Below are 13,898 nucleotides of genomic sequence, written 5' to 3' on the forward strand. Positions count from 1 at the left end.
GGCAAGCCCGTACAGCTGGGTGTTCTGGTGGGGACTGGGGAGGGGGATTTGCAGCCCCCCGGTCACGAGTGGAGCTCACTGGCCTTCACTCTGGAAGTCTTGACTTGGTAGGGGCTGTGTTGGTCAATGGCAGGTGCTTGGGCTTTGCAGTCGGGCAGATCTGGGTTTGGAACCAGCTCCTCTACCTACTGGTGCGTGACCTTGACAGGTGAACAAGTTGTCTGACCCTCAGTTTCCCCTTCTGAGCCCTGGAGCTGTTAATACTCACTCCACAGGGCTTTTGTGAGAATCCCGTGTACTCATCTGTGTTAAACACCCAGACCTTCCTGCCTGCTCACGGGAATTCCAGGGACAGGGCGAGGGGGCCCAGGAAGTAAGTGGCAAGTCAGTCGACTAAATGTCCAGCTCCTCTGGCCTCTGTCCCCACCCTTATTTTTCTGTGGCACAGTATATTTTAATTTGAGTCAGCTTTAACCACCCAACCAAATCTAGATGCAGCTCTGGTGCCACTTTCTTGAGAAGAGAGAGAAAGTACGGCGTGTTCGGGGCTGGGCAGAACCCTCCGAGGGGGCCCCTTGCCGCTCGGGAGGAGGCTGGCAATCCCAGTGCCTGCACAGTTTTCTGCCTCCCAGTAAAGACTGCATTATTATGAGCTAATGTCTGTGCTGTCCCCGGAGTGGCTAGGGAAGAAACAGAGTAATATGATTACTCCAACAGTAATAATAAAAACAACAATACCAATAAGCGCACACAATTATGGAGGAGGCCATGACTTGAGGGCTGGCTGCGGGCCAGGAATGTGGTTAGCTCACCAGAGATGGCAGTGGGCTTGGAACACAGCAGGTTCCAAGCTTTTCATCCTCAATTCTCTGCCTCACTATCTCCTCCCATTAAATAAGAAGTCATCAGGACAAATCTGTGTCTCCTGCACTCCAGCACAGCTGCTGGGTTTGATACAGTGCAGTCTTGTCCCCATCTGGGGACTGATGGGGAGTTCCCGGAAAGAGAGGCCGTGGGCTCCATCTGCCCCCAGCCTGCCCGTTTTCCCCCCGTCCCTCTTCTGGGTGGTGACTTGAGCAGGGGTGCAAGGGCACTTGCCTTGCAAGAGCTCTTCCTGGCTCAGTCTGCTAGCCAGGGTAGACTGCATGAGGGGCTAGGTAGCAGAGCGAGATGTCTGTGCGGCCCAGGACCGGCCCAGGTGCTAACATCCTGCGATGCGATTAGCATAGTGCAGTGGCTTAAGAGCCTCTTAGGTTCGAATCTTGGATTTGCCATCTGCAAACTGCAACCTTGGGTAGGTTACCTAACCTCTCTGTGCCTCATCTAGAAGTAGAGCTAATAAGAGTAACCTACCTCAGGGTTGTGATGTGTACTTATAATAGTGTGTGGCCCTGCAAGAGTTAGCTCTATTTCACAGAACAATAGCCGTATTTACAGCGATTCCCACCATAGAGGTCTGGTGGGGTATGGCCCGCTGTCTCTCACTGCCACCCCGAGCGCCCTGCCGACACATCTCCAGGGGAGAAGAGCGGGGTGGGACTGGGTGTGGCAGAGGTCTGGGGCCTGCCGTCTGGCTTCAGCTGGCCTCGAGCCTCTGGCATCTGTCCACGATGGTCCAGGCTCTTGGCCGTGCAGGTCAGTGTGTCTGGGGTCATTTGTAGAGCCTGGCTGCAAAGAGCCCGCCCCCACCAGGCACTGGGCCCCCTCCCCTCCCGCCCTGCCCACCTTCCCCTCTCCTCTGTTTCTGGGAGAACTGCCCACCTCAACCCTGCTCCAGGCAGGTAGAAATGGAGAAGGGCGATGCTAAGTCCCTGGAGGGCAAGGCGGACTGGGGCTTGGCCTGACCACCCCTGCGTGTTGGAGCCTTGACTGTGATCTCTACATGGGAAATGGTCTTCTGGCCAGGATGTGTGTGTGTGCGTGCATGTGTGTGTGTGATTGTGTTTAGAGATGTCCCTCATTAGACCGCTGCGGGCCTCGTGACTGTGACTCACAAATTTACAGTCATGCTGCACTGGACAGAGGAGACCTGCCCTGGGTGGGTGATGCCAGCCTGACAAAGCCCTCTCCAGTGCACCTTGGCAGCCCACCCTGCCTTCTCCCTCCTCAGAACAGGTTGTTCAGGTTCGTTTGGGGGAAGAAAAATGTTTTGAGTACTCTGTATGCATGATGTGGGGGTACAGCAATGAGGACGGTGCAGGCCATGGGTGGAGCTTTTCTAAGAAAAGTATACAAATGATTTTTTTTTTTTAATTGAGGTACCGGGGCTGGGAATTGAACCCTGGACCTTGCGTGTGGGAAGCTGGCGCTCAACCCCGAAGCCACATCAGCTCGCCTGAGTTGACTCCCTCGTTGGTTTGCTTGTTGTTTGTTTGTTTGTTTTTTTAAGATTTATTTTTTTTATTTATTTAATTCCCCTCCCCTCCCCTTCCCCGGTTGTCTGTTTTCTGTGTCTTTTTGCTGCGTCTTGTTTCTCTGTCCGCTTCTGTTGTCGTCAGCGGCACGGGAAGTGTGGGTGGTGCCATTCCTCGGCAGGCTGCTCCCTCCTTCCCGCTGGGCGGCTCTCCTTATGGGTGCACTCCTTGCATGTGGGGCTCCCCTATGCGGGGGACACCCTGCGTGGCAGGGCACTCCTTGCGCGCATCAGCACTGCGCACGGGCCAGCTCCACACGGGTCAAGGAGGCCCGGGGCTTGAACCGCGGACCCCCATGTGGTAGACGGACGCCCTAACCACTGGGCCAAGTCCGTTTCCCTTTTTGTTTGTTTTTAGGAGGACTGGAGGACAGAACCCAGCACCTCCCATGTGGGAAGGAGGTGCTCAAATGCTCGCGCTACCTTTGCTCCCACAAATGACTCTTAATACAAAGTAGAATAACGAGGAGCATGGAATGGAGAGCAAGGTGAGGGTTGGCAGGGAGAGGGAATCTAAAGAAGGAGGTGCTGACTGGCATCAGGGATGTCTAGGGCGAGGGGAGAAATCAGGGGAGGCTTCATGCAGGAGGTGGCATTCGACAGGCTGTCAAGCGCTGGCATTGTTGGTGGGTAGGGATTGGGAGGCTGGAGCACACAGGGTGTGTCTGGGCACACTGAGTTGCCACTGGGGCTGGCAAGAGATGAGCCTGGAAATGTAACACATCGTGGCTGGCCTCAAATGCTGGTGTGAGGAGTGTCTATGTAATTTAGACTGCAAAGGGGATCCATTGAGGTTTGTGGGCAAGAGTGCATGATGCAGGCTGTGCTTTAGAAGGGTTGGTCGGGCAGGGAGAGGTTGTGGGATGGCGAGCATGCAGCAGGGAGCTCTGGGAAGAGGCTGATGCCGGTTTGGCTGAGTGGGGTGAGGTCTGAGACAGGGCGGGGGGTGCAGGGGGAGTGGGAAGGAAAGAGTGAAGAGAGGTATTTCTCCTGTTAAACTGACAGGATTTGGCAAGTGAGGAGGAGGAGGCATCAAAGATGAGCCAGAAGGATGGAATAGTGTTGCCATTCTAAGAAGAGTGGGTGGAGGTGCCTCCCTGGCCTGTGGGGGCCAGTGCGGGGGGGGGGACCCATGTGCTGTCTGACTGTGCACTTGGGGTCAGAAGAGGACAAGTGGCATGCAGGGGCTCTTGGGGCTTACCACGGGGTGGTGGGAGCATGGACCAGGTGATGAGGTGGGACCTTTGGGTGAACATTGCCACTGGCCTTTCCAGGAATAAGTGACCGGCATGGGTCTCGGTCTCGGCTCCTGGGGCATTGGGCAGCCTGTGGCTCAGGCCTGGACGGCTCTTTACCACCTCTGGGACTCCACACAGACCAGCAGACAGGCACAGCGGCCAGGGCTTCCCAGGGAAACGAGCCTACTCTGACGCCTGCGAGTGGCTATTTCTTTGCCTACAGAGAGCCGGAGGATCCCCCAGTCTATATTTTCCTCCAGCACATTTCAGGTATCTCCAGCCATCTTATCCTGCAAGTCCTCACTTGTATTGTTTTCCGAATTTCTCTTCATAGAATTCTAGAATGTCAGAACTGGAACGAACTCCAGCTTATCGTCTCCAACCGTCTGATTTTCAGTGGGACAAATGGGAGCCCAGGGAGGTGAGGTGAGCCGCCCCCAAGGCCACACAGCTGGACCATGTGGGATTTGGGCCCATCTCCTGATGTGGGATATTGGCTTCTCTCCTGTGCCACAGCCTACATTTGAAAATGTCTTTCCTCTTCAAAGTCAGGAGCTATGTGTCCTACTCCAGACTCCAGCAAATTGGACATTTAATAACGATTTGTCCTCTGCATGAAAGAAGGATAATACCTTGAACATGTAAATGTTTGTCCAATCGGAGAGTTGTGGGAAGAGTGGAGCCTAAGGAAATGGCCCTCCCTGGGGCCTGGCTGCCCAGGGCTGTGAGGGGAAGAGGGCTCAGGCTGGCCGGCCCACTCAGGGGCGACTGTTTCCCTCACTGTCCTGTCGGGGAACCGGGGATGGGAAACGAGGAGGAGAGGGCAGGAGTCTCTCATCTCTTCCCTGCAAGAGCAGACCTCCTGTGGCCTTTCCATTGCCTTCTGCCTGGATCAGGAGGGGTGGGAGGAGGCCGCCCCTTGAGGCGATCTAGGAAATAAGGGGTGCTTGAGCCAGGCAGATGAGCGTCCTGGGTCAATGCAGGTGGAACTGCAGTGTTCCTCTGCATTTAAGCTCTCTGGGGGAGAGGGTTTGCAAATGAGAGCAGCGTGCTTTCATCGCCCTCAGAGTCAGGGGGCCCAGTCTGTGGGCGTGAAAGGTCTGTGGTAAGAGTTTGCTCAGAATCTCAAGGTCTCTTTAAATAAAAATCTCAAGGTCTCTGCTGTACACATTTCTGTGAGAGACTTGCCATGTTCTAATATTTACCTCAGGTGAGAGGGCAGAGTCTGGATGTCTCTCATGCCCGAGAGCTTCCTCTCCTCCTTCCCAGTCAAATCAGGGACCGGGGCAGGTCATCTAAGCCGTCCTCTGCCAGACAGCCTGGTGTCCTTCCCAACTCAGCTAGGACAAAGTTTTCTGGTCATGAAAGTGCTCTAGAGGAGATTCTTGCCCTTAACTGCGATGGGAGACGAGTCTGGAAGTAAACCCAGAGGAATGAAGTCTCGGAAGGAGGGCTGTCGGGGCAGAAGTGACCTGTCTAGCAAGGCGGCAGGCCCTGGGAGGAGAACGTGACGTCTGAGGGACAACTGTGCTTGGCACCTGCACCGTCTCTTCCTCCCTTTCCTCCTGACCCACCCTTGGCACCCCCCACTCCTCCACCACAGCTCCTGGAGGCAGAGTTGGAGGCCCCTGGGTGGGCCTTTCCTCTATGATTTTTTAACATGAAAACATTTAGGGAGAAAGAATATAAACCCCTATAAACCCATCCTTCATATCCAACAGTTGTCATTATTTATTTCATTCATTCTTTTTCGGTGAAGTATTTTAAAGTAATTTTGTCATGTCAAATTACCCCCGAACTTCTCAGAACTTCACTTCAATATGTATTTCTGAAAAAAAAAGTTTTCTTTTGAATTTGATCTCTGCCTCTCTGTGTGGTCACAGGCAGGCCGCATCGCCCTCTCTGTTCAGTTTCCTCTCTGTGGCTAGGGGAACATCTCTTTCCCCATAAGGATGTGGTGTTGGTAAAAATGAAGGAAAAGTTAAAAAGAAAAAATACTGTAGTGAAAAGGTACACCGGATTGAACCCAGAGGCCTGGGTTTTGTAATTAAACCACATTCTCCCTGTTGGAACTCCTCCAAAGGCGACGGAGGTGCTCTAGGATATGCCACCCCCTCTCCCACCCCCTCTCCCTGGTCGCTGGAAAAGTAATCATTTTCTAAGTGGTCCCACAAACGCTGAGGAGAGACTCATCAGTTCCCCCTGGGGCTGCCGTCACCCCTGGGAGGACAGGTGGCCCAGCTCAGAACGAATCTGGGTCATTTTATTTGTGCCATGAAGACCTCCCCAGGGCTTGCCTGGTGAGAAGTGCCCTGGCCTGACCGCAGGCCCATGGACACCTGGAGGGCACAGGCCCCCTGCTAGGTGTGAGGGGGTGGTGGTCTACCCTGGGGCTGTGGGGACAGGTGGGTGTAGGGCTCTGTCTGCTGCTGGTTCCACCCTGTCCCCTAGTCTCCTGCTGAGCAAAAGATAGCTGTATGATTCCATCTCATTCCTCTCTAACAAATGAGTTTCTCTTCTTCCCTTGGCAAGCTAAGTTCATGTTTACAGAAAATATCAAAGTCGAGAATAAACAGTTCCTGTTAGACCTGAGGGCCAGCAGGCTTGTGGGAGAAACTGTAGGTCTCCTCCCTGGTGACCAGGGTGGCTGCAGGCCCTAGGTGAGCTCACCCTACTCTTCTCTTGGGAGGCTTCTGGGGCCACCCCTAGGACCTGGGCACTGTGGGGTATGAGTTGAGGAGGAGGCCAAGGGGTGGAGGAGGGCATGGTGTGGCAGAAGCCCGGGAGCCAGACAGCCCCAAGTTCAAGTCCTGCTTCCAACATTGACTCCCCCGAAAGGCAAGTTGTGACATCAAGCCCCCAGCTCTGAACTGGTGAAACTCAGAAGTGCTGTTTTTTCTCTTTCCATGTCTTTCGGTCTTCAGTCCTGGATATGGGGAGTAATGGGCATAATGTACTTTGGTGCTGTTTCTGAGGCACTTTCCCATACTTTATCTCATTGGAGTGTCGGCAGAGCAGGAATTTTTATTATCCTATTTTGCAGTTTTAAGGGATGAGGCTCAGTGGTGATAAGGGGATCATATCAAGTCACAGAGTCAGGGTAGAGTTGGGGCTCAGGCTTGGATTGATCTAGGGGGTGGAGTGGCTGGAGGCACTGGGAGCGACCAGCTGGGAGCAGAGAAGACTGAAAAGTAGGCGGTACTTCTTTGAAGATTGAGTGTCCTTCAGGATATTCTTCTTTCACCTGGCAAATTTCCATGCCTTTAGCTCACGGAATACCGTCTGGACCACCTTTTAAATTTCTCTCTTTCTTCTTCTTCCCTGAGTTTTGTTTTCTTTGAATCAGAACTGGATGGGGCCTCTGACGTCATCTCCTCTAGCTCTGCTAGACCTAGTAGTGAGGTCAAGTGCATAGAGGTTAAATGACTTGCCCAGAACCACACAATTAGGGGGAAGGGGACAGGGGCAGGATCCTAATCTTTGTTCTGTACAGCCCTGCCCCTTTCTTTGTCTCTGCCTGGTCTCCACTGCTGTACAGTCCATCAGGGACAGGGACTCGAGCTTGTCTTTCACACCAGTCATAGTCTGGCTTAGTAAATGCTCAAATAAAATGGAGGCGGTGAACTGCTTTCTCTGTCCTCACTAAGGAGAAAGAAGTTTGCAGCTTGCGGGACTTAGGGTAGACTGTCAGTGGGGCTAGACACGTCAGCTTCCCATGCCCATGCCCTGCTGCCTTGAGCCTCTGGAGGCAGTAATCACCCGCTCTGGGAGAGCCACACTGGTTTGGGATTTGAGGGGACCCTGTGCCTTTCTGGATCCAGGGTTGACCACTGACCCAGCCTCCCAACCTCAGGTCAGGTTTCTAAGGGGAGGCCTTCCTCAAGCCCATTTTTCCATGGTTCCCTCCGGAAATTCTGCCCAGGAGCAGGCCTCTCCCTCCCTCCTGAGGCGGAGATCAGCGGCCTCCCAGAACTGGCCCCAGCTCCCTTGTGGGCCTGAGCTCATCGCTCAGAGGTCTCATCAGGGATGGGAAGTGCTTCTGCCTGGCTGAGACTGGAGTTCCGTTTTTTAGGGCCACTCAGCGCTTGCCTTCAGAAAGGTCACTACCGTTAAAAAACAGCCTGTTGGTGCTTGGCTTGGTCCATCTGCTTGGCGGCAGGGGCTGCAGCACTTCTCTTGTGAACTTGCAGAGTTGGATTTTAAATTCCCAAGATGAAAATGGGGGAAAAAAGAACGGGGGCCAGGCGGTGTAGAGGGTCTCCTGGGGGAGCATGTATTGTGAGCCTGCGTCTGCTTCTGAGGTGAGGACATCTGCAGGGGCCTTGTTACTTCTTGCAAGTCCAGGTTTAACCAGGAAACGAGGGTGCTGTCGCCGTGCCCAAGGCCAGGCTGAGACCGCCCCCCCCATCCCCCCCACCCCCCCGTGTGCGGCTCTGGGTGCCTGTCCCCGGTGAGCAAGGCGGACCCCAGCCGTCCCGACAGACACGTTCCCATGGATGGGGCCATTGGGGACAGCCACTGAACACTCACAGAACCACGACTGCCCTTTTTGTTTGTTTGTTTTGTTTTTAGCCTGTGGAAAGATCCAGATGTTTCTAGTTCTCCAGATGTTTTTTTGTGGTAAAACTGAACACCAGAGATTGAAAATGAAGGATAAGGGGGAGATGGGTCCCAGAGCCTTCCCTGTAACAGCCAGCCAGTTGATAATTCACTTCCGGTGATGACTCAGATTCCTTCTGCTGGGGACCCCACACTGAGCCCCAGCAACTCTCAAGTACATCCCCTCTCAGCTTTTTGTTTCTCCCTCCTCTCGGAGCTGTCTGCCCCCTGTAACGGCATCTTCGTACACCTTACACTGTCACCCCAGGAACCGTTTCTTGGGGGCCCTGGCCCCTTGGAGAACCGCAGGTATAAGTGGTGCCTGGTCTTTGGGAGGAGACTGTAGTTAGGGTATTTGGCATCCACTGAGTCGGCGGGAGAGGCACAGGGGACAGTCCTGTCGGGTCCTTCCACAGACAGTCTCCTCTTCTGTCTCTCATCCCATCCTGCTTCCTGGTGGGGATGGTGCCCTCCCTAAGGGCAGCCTGGTGGCAGGAATCTGTACTGAGACGACACCCCGGCTGTGCGCAGTTGGGCCCACAGGGTAAGATGCTTTCTCTCCTGCCCATGGTACGCTTTCAGGCAGGAAGTCCTCTCTGGGTTCTAGCCTCATTCCCTCCTGTTGTCTCCTTTTAGCCTCTTCTTTGTGGAGGAAGGTTTTGTGAGTGGGGGCCTCACTGGCATCTTCTGGAGAGGAGAGAGCAGGCATCCTGAGCCCCAGGACGTGGGTTGGTGCCTGGCGCTGTGAGACTCTGCTGGCCTGTTCAGGGGAGAGAGCTCTAAAAGGTGGTTCCTCCTGCGGGAGCATCGGGGTGAGCAGCTCTGTTTGGGTGGATTTGGTCACTGGGGCTGCAGCCTGTGGGGACAGGAACTGGGCCGCGTGGGGGGAAGGTGACAGCCTCTGTTGTGCAGTCAACATGGGCAGAAAGCCCCGCCTGGGCCTGCTCACCTGTATTGACATGTCAGCCCAGCTGTCCCCAGAGGTTAAGCTGTCCTGGGGTGTGTGTGCCTGAGCCTGGAGGCTTTGGTCCCAGGGCCGTGCGGGCCACTGGGGTGTGAGCTCAGGAGCAGCGGGTCTTGGTCCTCTCTGCTTTGCCTTTAGGGTCTGGCCGAGCCCTGGGAGGGCCGAGCTGGTACTGCTGGGCCCAGGACTTTGTATGAGCCGTGGCTTGAAGCGTGTCTCTTGACGGGGGTCTCGCAGCCTGTGTCTGGGGGACAGGGTAAGGGGAGGAGACAGGCCCAGGGGCCCAGCCAAGCCTAGGCCTTAGGATTTGACCCCGCCGGCCTGTGCCGGGTCCTGGTCTGGTGCCTCAGGAGGTTTCTGTCTTTGGACGCGTGAACATGGCCCGTCCCCCGGGCCCGCACCAGGGCCCTTTCCGTGATCACCTGGCTCTGTGGGCAGTGAGAGTGAGCGTCGGCAGCTGCCACTTGTTCTCTGCTAATCTGAGGCTCTCGTGTCTCTTCTGAGTCTGAAAGGATTCCATTCGATTTCCCAAACATCTGCTTTTCTCTTAGACCTGTGCAGCCCTCTGTGAGGGTACCCCGTGTGGGTGACAGGCCCACTGCAAAGCAGGCACTTATGTGTGACTCTTGGCACCAGGAGGCCCAGGCAGAAGGCTCTGGAAGTGGGGGGTGGGGAGCGGGGGCCCTCGCAGGGCGAGGAAGAGGGGCTTCTGACAGACCAACAGGAGAAGGTCCTGGAGGGGGTGGGGGGGACATATTTGGTGGAGCTGGTGGTTTGGACTTGAACGGGGACCCAGAATGACTGGTGCTAAGGAATTTGGGCTCTGTCCAACAGGGGAGAATCAACCATGAACGGTGTCCGAATAAGGGATGGACTTGATGATTCTAGAATATAGCTTTCGTTACCGAGTGAACGACACAAACTTGACAGATTATGTTGTTTTAATCTACACTGCAACCCTCTAAGGCAGGAGTTCTTAACCTTTTTTGTTCCATGGACCCCTTTGCTAAGCAGGTGAAAACCACAGACCCTTACTCAGTCCACACTATGCTGTGTGGTATTTAGTAAATATATCACACCCGCACCAACACGTCCCCACAAGAATGGTGTTTTACTGAATTTCAGTGCAATCTGACGGACTCCTTTAAAGAAGCCCTGCGCTGAGGAGAAACCCGGGTCTCAAGGTCGGCCTGCTGGGAGGAGGTGGAGGTGGGATTCTGTGTGAGGTGTAGCCCTGGAGTTTCGGGGCAAGCGCCTCCCCGTGCCTCCCCAGGCAGGCTGTTTGCCTGGTTGGTGGGGGTGGCCCCAGCCTGCTCCCTCGAGGAGGGGTATGGCAGGAGCGCATCCTGGGGCGGCCTGGAGGGAGTCTTTGTGAGATGTTTCCTGCAGAGTTCAAGAAAGGAAACTCCCCATCCCTCTGAGCGGTGTTCCAGCCTGCTGATCTCTTCCTCCCTCCTCTTCCCTGCCCGGGAGGGGGCCTGGGGATGGATGGGGCCTCCTGCCGGGCGGAGAGGATCCCGGTGCTGGGCTGCGGGGGGAGCGAGGGAGCTCCCGTGGCCCGTCTCTGAGCTGGGGGGCAGGGAGCCAGGCCTTTGGGGCTCCTGCCTCCAGGGAGCACAGGGCTGTGGAGAAAGCCGGGCAGCGCTGCAGACAGGTTTATTATGGCTTTTCCCGCCCCACGTGTTTGCTTTCCCAGGCCTTTGGGCTGGTGGAGAGAGGGTGATGGATTAGCCCCTCTGATTACTGGGAACTTGCTCCCCTCGTCCGGGGGTGAGGAGAGGGCCCGGGCCACCAGCGGGAGGGTCCTGGGGCAGCCTTCTTTCTCTTCTGGCTGGGCCTCTGTTACGGAAGCAGGTGCCAAAGGAACAGGAGGCAGCGGGAGCCGGAACACAAACATCTGGGGGCTTGCAGTACCCGTCCCCTCCAGTTTCTAATGGGGGAAGCCGGGGGTGGGGCCCAAGAATTTCCATTTCTGGCCAGTTCCCAGATTATGCCGCTGCTGCTGTTCTGGAGCTCTCCCTTTGAGGACCATTGTGCTGAAGGATCAAAGGAGAATTTATGCTGCCCGTTTCCTTGCCCTGTCTTGCCGTTTGGACAGGACTGTCACCCGCTCTGCCCGTGAAAATCTTATCCCACCTTCCTGCCCTGGCACAAGGACACCTTCCTCTGTGGCCACACTGAGAACCTGCCCCTGCCGGTCACCTGTGCACTTTTTCACATTCTACCTTGTTCTGTAGCCCTCAGTGGCATACCCCTGAGGCCTGGGATCTGCAGCTCACCAGTCCCCAGGGCCCTCGGGGTGCCTGGCACAGCCGCTGGCACACAGACACACCCGGGGCTGAGTGGGTCTGGTTAAAGCTCATTGTCCAGATGTGAGGGGGCTTCACATAGCCCTCCCAGGCTGGGGAGGGGCAGATCCAGATCTAAAACCTGGCTTCTTGGACTGCGAATCCAGTGCTGTGCATGTACACTGTTTTAAAGGAAAACTTCCATAAGCTTAAACACTAACTAGTCTGTAGTCTTTCCTATACTTATATCCACAGAGATACTTTTTATTTAGGCAGCTGTAGTCTGCCTAGTTGGTGTTTTGTGTCTGCTTTTTTTTTTTTTAATTTCATCATACTGTTTTGTTTTATTTTTTACCGTAAATATTTTGTATACTAATTTTTTAACCGAGTATACAAAGGAGTGCCTTTTATATGATGGCTATGTATTATCTTACAACAACACTGAAGATAAGTATAATGACTGTTTCCCTGCATAGAGCATCCCAGGGAGGCAATGTTCCGTAGTTTGTTTGATGTTTCCCAAGCATCGTAAACTGAATTGGTGTTCGGATTTTTCACTGTGGGTCCAGAGCTCTTAGTACTATCCCAGGCTACCCTTGTATTCCTTTTCATGTGTCCACTGTATGCTTTGTGTAATTGATGGATTAGCCAATTCTCCCTCTTTTTTTAAATTTGAAATTCACGTAACATAAAACAAACCATTTGAAGTATTCAATTCAGTGGAATTTAGCACCTTCACAATGTCGTACAGTCATCACCTCTATCTAGTTCCAAAACATTTTCTTTGCTACCCAAGAAAATCTTGGACCCATTAAGCAGTCACTCTCCATTCCCCCATTCTTCCAGCCCTCGGCACCCACTCTGTTTTTTTGTCTCTGTGGATTTACTTATTCTGGATATTTCATATAAGTGGAATCATGTAATATCTGGCCTTTTGTGTCTGGCTTCTTTCACTTAGCAAAACACTTTGGAGGTTCATCCACATTTTAGCCTGTATCAGCACTTTATTCCTTTTTATGGCTCTATAATATTCCATGGTATGTATGTGCTGCATTTAATTTATCTAAGACCTTTTTCTTTGTGTGTGTGTGTGTCTGGAGAAATTCAAAGTGCTAATGTTGGGTGCTAAAATTGGGGTTAATGTTTGAGAAGAAAAGAGGTATGGGGGGTTTAATAGACCAGAGGGGAAGCCTGAGTGGAAATGGGGAGCAGAGTGGAAGAATTGGGCAGATCGAGCTGATGGTCAGGTTGGGACCTAATCCGTAGCCGTAAGGGGTCCTGGTGGTCAGGGAAGGGTGAAGCCTGGCAAGGAGGGGCAGCTGAAGGGGTGTCACGTCCCCCAAACAGAGGAGCCACCGGGTCAGGAAATTTGTGGTGGCCAAATTCCAAGGATGTCCCCAGGTGTGGGTGTGGATGTCTTCAAACTGAGGGATTTTGATCCAAAATCAAGGGATGACCCTGGTTCTCGGATGGAGAAGGCCTGGATTTCCAGAGAAACGGGAGCCATGGCTCTGGCCTGGCCTGCAGGGTGGTGGCGGGTGGCTAAGGAGGCCGGCGTGCCCTGGAGAGGAGCTGGCATGGGGTGGGCATGGAAAGGGCCCAGGCACTTTCTGGACACTTCAAAGAGCCTCAGAAGGAGCCCGCTGGGCGGAGCCACGGGAGTGTGAACTCGCTCATCCCAGGTCCCCCAAGTGTCCTTGTCTCTCATTGCTACAGGACTAGTGCTCTTTAAATCAATTGTTTGAGCCATTTTGAGTGACCATGGGAGAAATGGAAGGCAATAACCCTGAATCCCAAGAGCATAATTTCAGGAGGGGAAAAAAACCCAAACCTTTCGTCTTCACCTCCTCCAACCCAAATGAAAACGCCCCTTTACTGGTAGATGGCAGCAGAAAATTATCTTTGTAACTGACCGGGACGCCCTGCCTGTGGGGAATGCCAAGGGCCTTGGTTTTTTTTTTCAATAATAAATTTTATTTTTAGAGCATTTTAGTTTTACAGAAAAATTACACAGAAAGTACAGAGCGTTCCCATATTACTCTCTTGTGTAGTCTTCCCCCCCTCCCCATACAGTTGCCTCTGTTGTTAACATCTTGCATTAGTGTGATACATTCAACGAGCCAATGTACCGATGCATTATTTGTAACTAACTTCCATAGTTTATATTGGGGTTCACGCTTGGTGTGTGCAGTTCTGTGGGTTTTGACAAATGCATAATGTCATATATCCACCATTACAGTATCATACAGAATAGTTTCGTGCCCTAAAAATGCCCTGTGTGCCACCCCTTCCCCCCCCGCCACCCTATCTCCAACCTGTCTTTGGGGGGAAAGCATGACCTCAGTGGTGCCATGTTTTTGTCATGGCACCCACGACGCTCTTCTCGCTTCCCCCTT

General features: G+C 53.6%; 1 protein-coding gene across 2 annotated transcripts in view; it reads left to right on the plus strand.

The window, feature by feature from the left end:
* The window catches only part of ADCY5 (adenylate cyclase 5), a 159,960-nt gene that overhangs the window by 21,799 nt on the left and 124,263 nt on the right, over positions 1-13,898 (plus strand). The gene's annotated exons all lie outside the window — the stretch shown is intronic.

This window comes from Dasypus novemcinctus, chromosome 4, assembly GCF_030445035.2.
Source record: "Dasypus novemcinctus isolate mDasNov1 chromosome 4, mDasNov1.1.hap2, whole genome shotgun sequence".
In the NCBI taxonomy this organism is placed as follows: domain Eukaryota; kingdom Metazoa; phylum Chordata; class Mammalia; order Cingulata; family Dasypodidae; genus Dasypus; species Dasypus novemcinctus.